The sequence below is a fragment of the Plectropomus leopardus genome, chromosome 14, assembly GCF_026936395.1.
Source record: "Plectropomus leopardus strain MGB_pleo_1.0 chromosome 14, ASM2693639v1, whole genome shotgun sequence".
Lineage (NCBI taxonomy): Eukaryota > Metazoa > Chordata > Actinopteri > Perciformes > Serranidae > Plectropomus > Plectropomus leopardus.
Window position 1 is genome coordinate 11,489,011 of NC_142189.1, and position 17,090 is coordinate 11,506,100.

The window sequence follows — 17,090 nt, forward strand, 5'->3', positions numbered from 1 at the left end:
AATGAACCATGATGCTCTGTTGCTGCATCAGTCTGACTCTGGCTGAGATGTATTTGTTGTGCTCTCATCGTGACAGATGGCACTTAAAAACAGCCATCTCTTATATGAAAGCTAAAAATATATACCATCCCATAAAAGTCAAATCAGATTGCTGTAAATATATGTTGTGGACTGTTACTTAACATATTGAATACTGTAAATATATACATGGAAGAAACCCATGAATCCTTTACAATTGTCTGTTGTGCCTCCTTTGTGTGTGTGCCCAGTCACCTCCAAGTTCCCCTCTAGTGCAGAGCACACAGCAGACTATAAATGGCAGCCTCATTATTTGCAGAAAGATAACCAGTACTGCTATGCTGGAATACTACCTGGCCCAAGGTTTTTTTGTGTTGTAGTTGGTGGTAATTTGATTAAATAAATCTTTATGAATGTGTCCACTGTCAGCACAACATGAATAAAAAACATTAAGTCTTAAGACTAGATTTGGAAACAGCACCCCTCTATACACGACTCTAATTGATATTGTGCTGAAATTTGCAATTAAAGAAATTATCAAAAACGGTCTACAGTCATGGAATTAATTAGTGAGACTGCAATTTGGCACAGTGGTGCTAAAATTAAGGATAACAGTCCAGTTAAATGCCAAATTGATTTTCACATGAAACAAATTTGCTTTGGTGATTTGGTGCATAGAGACTAAGCGGCCTCCTCTGGAGTTGAAAAATGAAGCTAATGCAGAAGGTACAAAAACTGCTTGATCTGAGAGCAACTCAATCCCCATAAACCCCCATGTTAAAATGCCCATCTTTACAACAGAAATAAACATATTTACAGCCTGGTACAAAAAGCAGTTTTGGTCTCTACAGTTCATTTTTAAAGTTTAAAGTTATGCAAAATTAAGGGTGTGACTGCTTAAAGTGACAGGCTGTCTGTAAGGCATTTTAACACTTTTTGAGTCAGATCCACTCCACACCACAGCTCCACCAGCATGGTCTCACTCCCAGATACACTGCATGGGCGTCATTATAGTTGCACCGTTTAGCATAAGTGTGAGATGCACCAGGCTTTCCACCAACTTCAGTGTCAACCCATCCATGTCATATTACACGCTCAGAGTCACGCCTGGAGCGGCGGTGGATGGGTTCATAAAACATCAGATTTGACACAGGACAGTGGCGTTTGAGACTAACATACAACTTTAGTTGATGGCGTTTGGAACACTGATAGCCAGATATTTTTAAGCAACCTTGATCTTTCCCTAAGTAGTTTTGTTGCCAAAACCTCACTGCCGACCCCTACTGTGTAGAGATAAATTGCAAAGGCTGCCCCAGCATCAGTGCTTTAATAATGCCTGGGGCTTGTGCCTAACTGGCAAAATATGACAGGAGGGATTGAGATCACATTCACTTCACCCTTTAGTCCTAATATGCTCACTTCCGTCTCAAAAATATATTATTTTGGGGGGTATGCAATGGTTGAAAAGAATAAAAATAATGTGCATTTTACAGCGATAGCAGTCCCAAAAGTGTGTATGTCTGTAACACACATAAGTCAGCATGCTAACATGCTTCACAATGCTAAGAAGCTGATGTTTAGCAGGTTTATTGCGTACAATGTTCACCATCTTGGTTTTGCGTGTTAGCTTGTTAAAAACAAAATGCAGATTAGGCAGATGGGAATGTCATTGTTTTTGCAGATAATTGTATGGGTTTGTTTGTTCAGCTGTATTGGAAAACTGAAAATGTACACTCTGGTGATGTTGCTATGGGACAAGTGGGCAGATCACCAAAGTCAATTCAAAGGAATCATCCTCTGGGAAACATGAATTTGTGTACCAAATTAAAAGGCAAATCATCCGATAAATGTTAAGATATTTCAGTCTGGAGCAAAGTGATGGACTGACAAAGTAAAAACGGGTATTTTCAGGTCCCTAAGCGCCTTTGGCTGGTTGATAATCCAGCCTTGGACACAACAAAACTAGCTTTCTTCATGCATTTTAATTTTTAACACACCTGAGCATTCGATCATTATGTATTTTACATGAACAATAGCTACAAAGAAAGAACTAAAAGTTCTTTTTTGGGGGGTTTAATGGTATCTCTAGAATCCCTGTAGGAGCAGAAGCTGATCTCAGAAGCGAGCTGATTTCACTGGTATCATTACATTTCTAAACGACTCAGCACTTCTGGAAACACAAATTCAAACAGCTTCGACACACAGGCCCCGGCTCATCCACCAAACCAACCTAACACTGCAGATCTTCAAAAGCCTGGCCTAGCCTGCAGAGACCACAAAGTCTCCCATTCTCCCAACTGTGGAGGCGACTGACCCATATATGTAAATTAGAAAGAGTTGATTTTTGGATTGGGATTGAATCGACATTCTTGATTTCAGCCACTTTTTAATCCACAACCAAACTGGTACAAAGATGTGGCTGATCTGCGTAAACAACACTATCTTGCTATCATGTTTATTACTTCACCTATTTCAGCTGTTCAATCATGGCGATGCATTCTTGACTGCATTTAAAAGGGATTTATCTCAGTTATCTTATTTTCTCTTTCCATTGAGCTTTTGTCTTTTTCACCATGATCTCTATGCACATAATTGACAAGAGCAGCAGAAATAATTTCACTAATGAGTGAGCCTGTGTCTGTTGTTAACACTCGACCGCGGGTGAAATAACTGAGGGGAAGAAGCATAGCTGCCCGTCCTGGGCATTGTACGGTGGCCCTGAGAGCTCAACGCACTGTATATTAAGAATGGAGAAACATCTTCACTAACTTGATGACACACAAACAAATCAATATGACAACACATAGCCTACATTTAGAAAAGGCGCTGCATAATACAAATACAAAAATGTGCTGCAAGATATGCACAGTGTTTGTTGATTATGAGTGTCTTACAGCCCTTTTTCTAAATGCTGCTTGTGTCATTGAATTGGTGATGGTGTTTGCTTGTTTTAGTTTTCTTAATTTGCATTTGTTGAGCTCTCAGTATGGTGGCCGACAGGGGAAAACATATGCATATAGTCAAAACAGAAGGACAGCATTTGGGTTAATATGCTGCAAATACCACAACACAACACATTAAAAAAAAGTGCCGCAATACATCACATTCACAACACATCGTAAGTGTTTCCAGAGGACACTAAATAGTGATGCACATATCTGGATGCCCTGGTCCCAGTTTGTGAATTATGTCATTGGAGTCGGCTATCTGTCAGTGGTGTTAAAAGATGAGCTAAAATGTTGGTGTTTTTTACTGCAGTCAAGCCAGCCTCTACTCTGATGATCTAACTGGACACCACCTTGTTTATTGTTTTGTTTATATGATAGGCATTATGGTAAGAACTGACTTCAAAATAAAAGCTCCGTCCAAGTGAATCACATTTATCCAACAAGTCAGTCAGTCAGTCTGTCATATATAAATGATTAAATAAATACATAAACAAATCATTGATGAAGATGTTATCTTAATTTGCTTGTGTTTTGTCGATTTGTATGTGTTTTCTTAAGTTGCAGCACGTTTGCCCCCGTAGACCACCGTATCTCAGCACCACCAAAGCATTGCCAAACCCAGCACACATGGGCAAATGTAGTTAAATATAGTTCAATTCCTGGAGAGTCTAAATAGAAAAAGATCTAGTCAGGCACGTGCACAGAAAGACCTCCGGTGATGCCAAGATAAGAGCCCTTTTCACAATACCTTTCTCTTCTATTTCTTTTTCTAGTTTAGTTTTTTAAACTTTAGTCCATAGCATCAATTCTCAGTCAAATGCCCGATAATTACATCTGGTAATACTAATTCTGTGAGATTGCACAAGCCCCTGCCACTCCCTCTTCAACTTTGCTTGTCACAGCCACCACAATTTACACATGCAAATGGAGCGCCCCACAGAGCAGCATCCACATCTCTGTCACCTGCCTTCATTGGTGACACATCGTCAGGTAATGATAGTGTTTACCCTAAGAGCCTCGGCATTGTTTGTCACCGTTCCGAAATCAAACCAATACTGCTACTAATAAAAAAACTACTGCATGAGTGTATGAGTATTGAAATAAATAAAGTAAGTAAAAGATGTGCTAGTTTATGCAATTTTATAAATAATTATGAGAGTACCCTTTTTTCACTTAAATACCTGCCCCAAAATAGTCTGTGCAAAGTGTTGCTTCTAGCTGTCACATTCAGTTCTGTTTGAATGATTTTTGATATCATGTCAATCTATAACTCTATAACTTTTACGCTGCGTGTTAAAGGTGGGAATATCGCACAGTATGCCGCCTCCCCGTTCTAGATAAAAGGTAAAATTGTGAAATTGAGAGCTGTACTAACAGTGTCAAAATGTTGTCTGTGTAAAATAGATCGGCAGCAGGACAGGACCATGGATAGGACTGGTATAATGTTTTGACAACATGTGACCTGCTGTAGGAGACTTAAAAAGCAGCTAGCAGCAGTTAGCAGCAAACTCAGAGGAGCAGCGGAAGATTTCTGTGTGCTCGGGAGCTCCTGACCCTCTCTCTTCCAACAGAGGATGAGATCGGCCACATGTAACAGATTTGGGAAATGTTTATTATTGCCATGGTATGCTTTATTTTGCCCAAATGTTTAGTATGACAAAAAACATGAAATGTGTTTGGTCCAGTGAAAAAGTTAGACTGTTTGTGTCAAATGTTGACAAAAATTAAATTTGTTTGAGTGAAACACATGGAAGACAATGAACAGATTCTTATTATGAAAAGTTTAAGAAAAAGAATGTATTAAATTATTTAATTAAAAAAATAAAAAAGATGTTAGCATTTGCTTTGAGATTTTTAATTTGTCAGAAAAAACGATAAATAAAATCCTGCTTCCCGTGTCTGAGAATTTTTAAGACCTTCGAAAGATGAATTTAAGTCATTTTAATACCAATTCAGACCTTATTTTTAGATTAATGAAATTCAATACCCTTTAAGACTTTTTTAAGGATCCAAGGAAAACATTTTTTAGAAAGCACTGTAGACACATATGATTTGCATTGTCACACTACAGGGCGACACTGTTGTGATGCCGGTCACACCTTTGCTTCCACAGTGCCAGCATGCCATCTACAATCACACACTGGAGCAACATAATGCTGCCATTGTTTGTTCCAGTGTAAAAATGCAAACGTGGTTCAAAAAAGGGACTTTGTAGTGCCTTGTAGCGCAATATCTGTGTAAAAAGGGCTAATGTGACTTCCAACCATTAGAGGAATCACAATCACTCTGACATGCCAAAAACTATGCATTAGGATTTCACATTAACATAAAAGTCATACAGATGTCTTATTAGTGCACATTATCAAAAGTAAACTGTGATATAAAAGCAGATTTGCAAATGTCTAAGAAGTAGCAGATCCCCAAGCCTTTTTGTGGCAACTAAATACCACTTTGCTCTGTACAAAACAAGTTGACCAGTGTCTCCACCTGCTGTAAGAAATCTGATCAGACGGCACACATAGAATGACTCATGGTCTAAATTCATTCTACGAACAAATATGAACTCCTGCTGAACCTTACGCTGTCATTTTTTACTGCTTTAACTGCTTCTGAAAAGCTTGTGACTTTACATGTTACATTACCTTCTGTATGTTTCCCCACATGTTGGCACTGAGGGTGTTCACGGCAGTATAGGATGAGGTAAATACTGTACAATGTTCTTCTGGTAAAGTGAGATTTATCCAGCTATTGTGTGTCCCCTCGATTTCCGCCTGGTGTGTCCTGCCAAAAAAAGAACAGAGAGAACATGCACATCCCCATTAATATTTTAATTTATCACTGAATTTATTCTTCCTACACAAACAAGACTTGCTCAGGGCACACACAAGTTCATTTTAGTAAAATGATACCAAAAACTTGAGATTACAAAACAGTAGCACATTATTTCTTAATTATATAATCTAGTGGCCATTAATGGCTTTTGATTTGGCTGAGAGCTCCACAGAAACAACAAAACAAAATCCCAGTCACAGTCCTTTTCAACACCATACACACAGAGAGAGTTCAATCAAGAAATATGCCACAAGTGATTAAAGACATTGGCGATGACCTTGTCAATTAGATCAATTTACAGGGTAGCCCTATAAATAGCAGCCAGTCTGATATTATCCCAGGGGAGCCATAGATGAGGCCCTGACACTGGTGGTGGTGGTGGTGGTGCTGGAGGAGGTGAAGCAAAATAGAACAAAACAGTTTATGAATGCTTCATAGATCAGTTTTAAGCTATTTATAAGAACAGCATTTAGGATGCCAAGATGATGGTGTTTATCCTCTCTATTTCGTTATGTATTAATAAATCCTCCTTTTTCCAATAATCCCTCAAGCCTGCAGATATGAATGTCAACATATTTTGGTGCAGATGCACAACACCTTTTTTCCAGAATGTAAGAGGTCAAACAGACTGTTTGAGTGGTTTTCTCAATGAACTTAAGAGCTGAAAAGACTTTTAAACCCCCACACCCTTTAAATCCTATCACTTCGATTTGATTCTTTATTGATCCACTTACTAATCTATGATTAATTTTCTGTAGAAAGAAGTAGATCTCCATCGGACTTTAGTGTCAACACAACTGTTTTATTTCTATTGATTCTAAACACAGTGTAGACGCGTAGAAAAAAGGCATGCATGCATGTGACACAGCGTGGTGCTAATGTTATTATAACAGCATATTTATCCTCGGTGAAGGATGTGCTGCTCAGTTGAAGCAGTGGCACTCGTACATCGAGAGTCAAATACATTTAAGCCCATGTTGCGCAGAGAGATGTTTCAGCACATTGCTGGTGTTTTCACCCTTGACATGATCATTTTACAGACAGTACGGCAGCACTGTTGTCATCTTTTTTGTGAAATGAAGCCACAATTTGGACAGTTTCTTTCTCCCTGCCATGGCTCTTTCTTGTTGCAAATTTCCAGATACATACGCACGAGTCTGACATCATAGATGCTAGCATTGAAAAAAAGAGCTGATAAGCCGTGAGGCAAGCGATTCCAATGGATCACGCAATTTTTCACCGGTTCTTGACTTAAACCGTTTCTCAATTCTCATCCTTATACCTTGGATTAAAATGCATAATGGGCGATTGGATTGCGATCGGATAGTGCTTGACCACATGAGAGTACAGGTTTAATTAAATTGTGATCTGATTGGCCAAACCACCTGTAGGTGGTCAGGGATGCCACATTGCATTTTAAGCTACGTGGGGGAGAATGGGGGCAATTGTTACATCTCAAACAGTAAAATTTAGAAACAAAACAGACTCATTTTTGAAGTACGAAAGTAATTTTTTCATCTTCAGTTTTTTCCTCAGACAGTCTTGACTTTTAAAGTCTATTAATAAAAATCTGTTTAGTTTTGGTGCCCATTCTGTTGTATAACATTTGATATCTTTATCAAATTTTAGCATCGTTGTTTCTAGCCAGCAGGGCAGTGTGTGTCATGGGTGGTATGGCTCTCGAATTCACGTGCCCAGTTTAAAACCAAAGGTGATTAAGCATTTTCAGTTGTTGACCCTAAATTGTGGAAAAATCAATTTCACTGTGGATGTTGTGAAGGAAAACCTCTGAGACTTGTAATCATCATCATGTCTTGTACTTCTCCTGCCTTCACAAATAAAAAACAAAAAAAGAAACTTAAAAAAAAAAAAAAAATAGCAATATATTGATGCAAATTAATAGAATCAAGTGTAAAAACAACAACAACAACAAAACAACCTAAAAACTCATGGAGTAGAGTAAATAAATAAAGGCTGAGAGTGAGCTGTGAGGAGATGAACTCCAGCTGTGAAATGTTGTTGAATACTCCCTCTAACAATTATATCTCCGCCTCAATCGTCACCTTTAAAACCCACCTTAAGACCCATCTCTTCTTTAAGCCTTTTAATTATCATTATGGCATTATACTTATTTTTTTTTGTTTGTGCAATGCCACTTTTGTGTTAGGATTTTTATTGAGATATTGTATGATTTACTTATATTCTATTATTTCTATTATTCTATTATTATAATACATTTCTATTTGATCAATTTGATTTCTTTGTAAAGCACTTTGGTCAATGTCTTTGTTGTTTTTATTTTATAAATAAATGTGTTTGGCTTTATGAAGCAATAATTAAGTAAAAGGTATAAAACGGCCACAAGCATTTGGCTTTTTGACATAGACAGAGTTGGATCTCAATCAGATCCCAATATGGACACTGGAGACACCTATTAATAACAGTCGTTATTATAATTACAATAAATTATATCTATATACATCCTATATAAGAGAAGCATTTTAATGCAAGGTTTAACGGCCCCACACATAGCCTCATTATAACATATAGCTATATTAATTATATTAATAAGTAACAATCCAATATACATCCAATACAAGTACAATCCACGGGCTCCCCACAGTACCAAGTCGTACAAAGAAACCAACCATTAAGATAATTGGAAGCTCATTTAAGTAATCATAGTTTCTGTATGAATATTATAGGTTAAGTAATGGTTTTAATATTCTCTTTTTCTGCAGCTTGCTTTCTGCTTGGCAACTGAACAAAGGTCTACACTCGATGGAAACACACCAACACACAACATCTACTCTATTCAAAGGATTTCTACCATCTTCAGCATCTTTATTGCTCCTGGGACAGTTTCTCTCGCTAAGGGAGGTGGTGGTGGATGGTTGTAGGAACCTGAGAGCACTCACAAAAAAGAGATGAAGCACAACAAAGACTGTATGCATACTGAGATGGTTGTGTCTGTGTTGTTTTTTCTTTCTTAAGTCAATTCTTTAAATAATATAGAGGTCAACAGAATTCCTGTTATGTTTTTGTTCTCGAGGTCTTAAATTGCATTTCATAGATTATATCACATTTATGTAAAGACGAGCATGTCTGAAAGAGGCTTATTAAGCAATCTGGCTGCATTTGATTTGTTGTCCTCTCAACAGACAGCCTGGGTTGCAACAGATGGGACTTTACTCCAGCCATCTCTGGCGGGAAAAATTAAAGGTACCCTGTGGAGTTTTCTCGTAAACAAACTAAAGTTATGTTTAAATACCCCTGAGATCTAGCAGAATGTGTTGAGTGCATTTCCCTCCTCAAAAAACGTTTGAAATGACAATCTGAAATCATGCAATGTTTTCATCCATGTTTGCTAGCTTCCGGCTTTCTTCTTCACTGTGCATAGCAACACTTTTTCATGCAACACCACCACCAACTGTCAGTCAGCAGAACAGCATGATACTGGATGCAGGAGGTTAAGCAAATGCCAAAGTACCCTAAACTTGTATTCTTAACTTGCATTCTTTCTAATGGCCAGCAGGCGACGAGTCCACTGGTTGCAAAAAGAGGTCAGATCGCATTTAAGTCGATGAGAAAATGACCCAACTTGATATATTACTAGGGATATTCTGAATTTTGTTTTTTTTTTGCCCCTAATCCCAATTCAGTCATTTAATACTGAGTAACTGCTGATACCGAATACCGATCCGATTTCTCTACATAAAACAGCTGCACACTGCAAACTTCAAGTACTTTAAAGTTATTAAAATAAATCCAATTTATATACATGACAACTGAATAGCTCTGCAATACATCTAGAGAAAAAATCCCACCATTTTTACTGTTCCTTAATGATTTTCTTAAAAAAATAAAGTACAAAATAACATGATCATGTTATTTACCGAAGTTAGAAACAATCTTACACTGCGTTTTGCTGTAGTTTATGGCATATGATGTTTTGCAGAGTTTAACAATGGCTGCACTCCGAACTGTTGTGCACGAAACCTACGCCAGTGGATACATATGTGTGACAGCTGATGTAAAACAAAAGATCACACTGGGCTCAATAAAGCCGATAACTATACAGTTAAAAATTGCCATCTTTGAGATCTGACCAGGACATCCCTGCTCATTACCATTGTCCAAATAAGTTTACGGTTTAAATCACTAATTTCATGTCTTATTCAATAGAGCGTGATGTTAATTAGAGTATAGTCCCATAAAATAAATGACAAAGCAGGGTATGCCTCAGGGCATGTCTATCTTTTTTTTTATTTTTTGAACAACAACACAACATATTTATTGTTTTTGCAATACAGCAACACTCAACAACATCCACAACCATAACACCCAATCAAATGGCAGTAAAAAATAAATAAATAAATAAATAAATAAAATAAATTAAATAAAAATAAATTTGCACACATTGTACAAACAAACAATCAATTAGTTCAGAAGAGGCAAAAATGAAGAAAAAAAAACAAACAAACAAACAAAAAAAAAGAAAAACAAAAAAAAAACTAAGCAGACCACATAAATATTAATCAGGGTACTGTCTGATGTAGATGCACCAAGGAAATATTAAAGATATATTTATGTAGACAGGCATAATGTTCCACATTTAATAGTAATAAAGGAAAGGAAAAAACAAAAACAAAACAAAACACCTTTTCAAATGTCTGTGACATCATGCACTCCTGAGAACCAATGAGGTATTATTCCATTGTGCATGTCTATCTTTTGATTGACAAGTCGCTAGCAGGGCGCTCCCTGGGTTCTCATTCAGACTCACGCCTTGTTCCTCCACAGCTTCACCCTCTCATACAAGAACCGTCACTTCTAGCTCCAAAAAACCAAGATGGCTATAGCCAAAATGCCAAACTCATGGCCTCAACAGCAGTCCACAAACCAATATGTGATGTCTCAATGGCTTCATCCACTTCTTTTTATAGCCTTTGGTCAGGACTGTTTTTTGTGTTGGATCTGCTGCTCTGTAATGTCTTTCTTCAGTTGAGACTCACTTTGTTGTGTTTGTATTGCAGTGTACATTGAACTTGACATTGATTTATGCTGACAGGCATATTTTGCACCATATCTTTAATGTATCTGGGACACTGGAGGACAAACGTCTCTCTCTGGTCATTCTAGTCCATCAGATACCATCCAGTGAATTTGTTTTTCCTCACACCTACCCCAGACACGCACAGATTTGTTCTGCTATCTTTATTACAGCTAAACACAAGCACTTATTCACACTAATCGTCCTCCTTATTTTCTGAAATGTTCTCACACTTTATGGAGGAACACTAAAGTCTGTTTATTGATTTTCATGGGAGCGCTGCCTTCAGACCATTTTGGTGGTGTTTTTAGCTGTACACCACAAATACAGAGCGATGTGTGATGTAAAGGAGGCTTTAGAGAAGCTGTTTTGCATTTGATCGACCTCTTACTCTTTCATCAGCGGCGATGAGAACTTCTCCTCAGCCACGATTAGAGGGGCATGTAGAGAGATGTAAATTTAGACAAGATCATAGAGAAAGCTGCAAGGCTTAGCCAGCCAGAAGTTAGACAGATAAATCAGGTCAAATTGAACAGGGGACAGAAGCTGCAGGAAGCGTTTGTGCAGAGTTTCAATTCAAAACAAAAGATGAAGTGGCTCACACCCCTGACCAGATGAAAATCTGCATGATGTTGTGCAGTCACACGTTTCTTTACGTTTTGTTTTCATGTGCTGAAATGTGCTGATGTCACCTTATAAAGGTACCAAGTTCTTTTGCCAGTGTCCTATTAGAAATACCGAGTTGTTGTTGCAACACCACAGCTAGAAATGTGCCGATGTTTTCTGAGAAATGCCTGGTTGTGCTTGTAGCAACCACCACTAGAAATGTGCCAATGCTACTTTAAAAATACTTAGCTTATAAACCAAAACCACAGCTGGAAATATGTAGATGTTGCCTTAAAAATATGCAGGTGCCGATTCAACAACTACCACTGGAAATGTGCTAATGTAGCCTTAAAAAATGCCAAATTAATGTCGCTGGTCTCAAACAGCAAACTGCAGCTTGACAGCCACCCCACGAAGGAGTTACAGCATCCACCATTCCCTGCACTTCTGGATGATAGACTCTGCTCATACACAGAACTACATAACTTTAGATACATTTATATGATTCGTATGACACGTACAAATGAAAAAAAAAAAACATTTCTGTGGTTTGCAGAAACATACAATGCCAAGTTTTTATTATGGGAACTGGGCTGAGAGCCATAATTTTCTTAAAATTTCCTCATAGTTTCCTAGAAGATCGTGCAATGCCGCACTAATTATATGCAAATTAGAGACAGTGTTTTGCTGAATCATAGTCAACTGAACATGCACAAAATGTGAAGTTGTTTACAGGCAAGCCTACAAAAAGCTAATTAATAATTGATAAATATTTACTTGAGTTGAAACAGAGCACTTCTTTCAAGGAAATTCCTTGGGAAAAGAACATCTGCTTATAGCCTGTTTTTATTCACCTGGAATTTGAAACAAATTGCATACTTATTTTCAGAAATAATGGACCTGTAAAATGGAGTAATGTAATGTTTCATTGCTTTGAGCAGCACTAACAAAACATCGCATTCATCATCATTGTTTTGGGATGGAGGCACCTGTTTCAGAAGCAGATATCTCAAAAATAAAACTCTCTGCATCGCTAGACACAACCAGGGGCAGAGAGAAAACATGTTATTTTTTTGTGATTTGGGTTAACTGACCCTTTACCTAAAGCGTCTAAACGAACAGATCTTCAGTCGCACTGAGCATTGCTCGCAGTACCGTGATGGACAGCAGTTGGGATTTGCGCAAGTTCAATTTTGTTTCTGGTATACTGCTGCTTTTACAAACACTCGCACCTGGGAGTAGAACCCCTGTCTGCTACTGTTGACTGCTGAGCAGCTCCACTGGAGCATGTGAGTGCTAACTGCCTTTCTCATTCATTTTTCCAGAGCACCCTTTCCATAAGCTGACCCGAGGAGCTGAATCACAGTGTTTTGTCTTGACCTTTTTTACCTGTGAGCTGCTATATAATGGAATTAGTGACATTCTGATCTAAGTCAAATTACATAATATTAGAGCCGGGTGAAATTAAATTTTCAGATGAGTCAGTATCAGTAATTATTAAGCTAACAAATAAAGTCAAATTATTATTTTTTTATTAAAAGGCAGATTTTTGCTCCTAAGAGAAAGTTGAAGAAACTATTGTGGTTTAAACTATTCCTTATTGTTAGGGATTATTGTTATTACTGTATTTTCATTTATTTATCTTTTTTTTTTCTTTTTTAAAAAATCAATGGACCAGCTGAAGATTAAAAAGAAGGGGGGGGGGGCTGCTACAAAAGCTAAGCCTTCGTAGCACACACTCTACCACGTGAACTAGAGGTTGTCCCAGAACATTTGCCAAACAGCCGAAATATATGAACGTTTTATTCACGTTATCTTTTTTTCCTTTATGTCATATCATTCTAATGAAAAAGCTGGTTTGTCAGTCGCGTTATCTTGCTAACTTTCATTCAGCACTTGACCAAGTTGACCAATACAGCTACAATAGGTAACACTGTGGCAAATTTAATCGTGGGATAGCAATGCGCCGTTATCAGTGGTCAAATTTTAAAAAAAAGTTAACATGCGTGTTGAATGTTGTAACACTATGTTATCATACACATTAGTGGCCAGTCTCATCCTTATCTTCTTGTATCACTTCTCCATCTTCTGCTGTTTAATGGTGAGTTGAAACTGGTGTTTAAGATGCATTATTTCTATCGAGGAAAAATAAATCGAGATAATTGTCATTATCATTTTAGCATCCAGCCCTACTTCGGATCACAATTTCTTTTTGGATTGGATATATAGATACAGTAAGATAAAGACCCTAATGCAGTTTCTGTGAGGATTTAGAACACGTTCATGTGTGAGGTACAGTAAAGTGGTCGCCCACTTTCCCTGAGAATGGAGGAAATTGACAGATTTGGGTTCCAACTCTAGAGCTTGTTGTGAATGCTGACTTAAAAAAAAACAACCAAACAAACAGGATTATCTGCACACTTAATCCCATTTTAAAGCAGATACTTCTGCGTGTCATCTGTGTGTGTATATATATGTGTGCTTACATGTCAGTTTTTGTTCATGTGAATGCTGCCTGGGTGTGTTTGTGCGTGTTGTGGGTTTTGAAGGCGTTGTGTTGATGGAGGGATTCAGCAGCTATCTCCTTTTTTTAGATTGAATAAATTATTGTGTTGGCAAGCATCTGTGTCTGTATGCATCTGTGTCTTATACATGTGTGTGCGTGTTAACATGAAAAACCCTCCTGCGCTCTGTAATCGGCTCCCTAAGGTACCGCCACCTCTCAGCTCTCTTCACGTCGTATAGCCTCATTTTCAGTTGGCGTGCACGGACGTTTGCATGTAAGTCGGGAGTCACGGCATAAGTGGGTGTGTGCATGCATGTTAGTATCACATGTAGGTGTATGCACACACAGGAAGCACACAGAGGAAGAGGATAAAAAAGAACAACAAACACAGTGGGTTGAATAATGTGTTTGATGAGGGGAAATGTGTAAGTGAATGACTATATCGTTGCCTGTTGTTATATCTGCTAATTGACTTAATGTTTCTGAACCATTAGACTGTGTATTTCTGTTGGCCAAGGGGCAATTAGCTTATCAGGCGAGAGCACGCACACACACGCTCAAAACCACACAGATGCACACACACACAAACATAGATACTTGACAGTTTGATCAATGGATGTCTTACTGACCATAATGACTCGGTGCGGCCCCTTTCAATGCAGCACAGCTTGAGTCCGAATACAATAACCCTTTATCACAATCTCCCGAGCACACACATGCGTGCACACACACAAACACACACTCACAAACGCTAACACTAAATAAAAGGCACATCAATCATAATCATAGCCACCTTTAAAGACAATGCAGCTGAGAAGAGAAGGGAAATGGCATATCCCTAATTACTGTCTCTGTTGTTTACGCCCAATTATCACACATAAACACACACATATACTTAAACTCACACGCATGCACACAGACACACAGTGGCACTGAGGGACGATGATGAAGTTTCTTTTAAGAGAAATAGGTCTCGTGGACCCAGAAGAGCTCTTAGCGCCTCAAATCTTTTTTTATGTCCTCTCGGCACATCCACACACTCTACATACAATGTCTTTTCTCAAACACACATTACTCAACTGATTCATGGATTGGTTTTGCTTCTCTCTTTCCCCTCTGAGGGTAAGTGATCTATCGATCGGGTGGATCTCTCCCAGTGAACCCCCCCACTGAGCTGGGAGAGCCAGCTCGTCCCCGGAGATTGGAGCAGCTAGACCGTCTCCCATCGATTAAAATGAGTCATCAGTGCGCCTTAAGATTGCATTTATTTTTCGGTGTTGCGTTTCAGTGTGTCTGTGTTGGCCGTGTGTGTGTTTAATCTGTGTGGTTTAGCTATACTTGTGAAGGCAGAATTATAGAAACAACCCACTGCTGTTGTGAGAAAATTACGGCTGGTTCTCGCTGTTGTAAAAACACAGATTTTAGGATTAGTTTGATATTTTGGTTAATTAGCGAGATGCCACTCGCACTTCTGTGCGTCAAGTATGTAGGCACCTCTAAAGCTCACAGATTAACACGTGATTTTCTTGTTTGATCCTAACACAAGCAAAAATGTAAAAATGTAAATATACGGTTTTAGGCAGAGTTTTGCTGTTTCTATTTCTTGGTGATTGCTTAATCTTGTTGTCAGGCAACTACCAGCAAAAATGCCACTGCATCTAATTTAAGACATCTCTGTATAATCAAAAGACAATATTAATTAGTGAGCTATAGAAGCACTTATCTCTTCCTAAAAAAAAAAGTCTACTGTAAAGAGGGGTGGAGTAGAAGAGGAAACAGTAAGATAATCACCTCCAAGTTTATAATCAATATACAGACATGAGTGCTGATCGTTTCACAAACTCTCAGCAAGAAGGAGAAAAAGGTCAGGCTATTTCCAGAAATGTCAATCTATCTGTCTTGTTCTGTTTTGGTCAATCAATCAATTTCCGTGAAATTAGACTGGGTTTCTGGCTTGCTAGTCATTTCATTTTTTTCACCATCTAATTATTTAGTCATTGGCACATCTGTCAATTTTCCAACCCACTTTGGGTTAAACCACGCCTACTTCCACATGACGACTGCAGCCTGGAAAGACATCACGACACGACAATTGCCTTCCAGTCTACAGCTGTGGCATGCATTCGACTTTTATCACGAAGAGGCATCTTATATCTGGGCACCCGCTGAAACATCACAGCTTGAGTTCAGTGGCTTTGAGCACCACCTTTGCAAAAAAAAAAGTTTTTTAAGCATCACAAACTCTGCGTAATGACTAATTTCATTGTTGGGATGTGATCCATTTTGTCTGATAATATCTCTAAAGTATAAGAGAGATACACACTTAAATCATTTTATCCTAGGGCTGCCTCTTGAGAGTCCGGTACTCGAATCACCAGTTGGAGACCCTCAGTCGACTGAGATTGCTTAAATTTGAGCAGTCGTTGTTTTTTTTTGTTTGGTTTTTTTTTTGTGCAGTGTATTTCTGAAGATGTTTTGGTCCACAGATTTTGCTGTGGAGTGAGTGCTCTTGACTTTCACCCTACTCTTGCAGTTGCGGACATGCAGGCAGCAGCACAGAGGGAGATGAAGACCACACCGTAAGAAGAAGTGTTGAATTTACAGTTTACAGCAAGTTAATATGATACAGTCTATGGCTTTTGTTAATATCTAGGGGCGGAATGTTTTTTTTGAACATTTGTGATTGATTGTTAGCTTGTTTACTCTACGACGTAACAGCCACTGTTACACTGAACAGCCCATTCAGACATAAAATCTTTGAATGTAGAACAAAATAAATAGTAATCCTGAGTTGGGTGCACTCTTACTTTATCCCCATTCAATTTATCAGAGGGATAAACTGAGGGTAAGCTTCTCGGTGGGCCGAAGTTAGCCACTCTGTCGCTGAAAGTTTCTAGTGCACTTACTCTTTGAGTACGACAAGAAGATACAAGTAATTGCACACTGTAGCAGTCAAGGTTTTTGGTCTTAATTCACCTCTGAGCTGCTATAGGAAATAATGTGGCCCTGCCTCCAATGCTGTATTCAGTTCTCTTTATAAATCCATAATTTTGCAAGAACACACTGCCATGACACAGAGCTGGTTTAAAACTGGCAAAGTTTCCTTTTAACGACCCAACTACTAGCC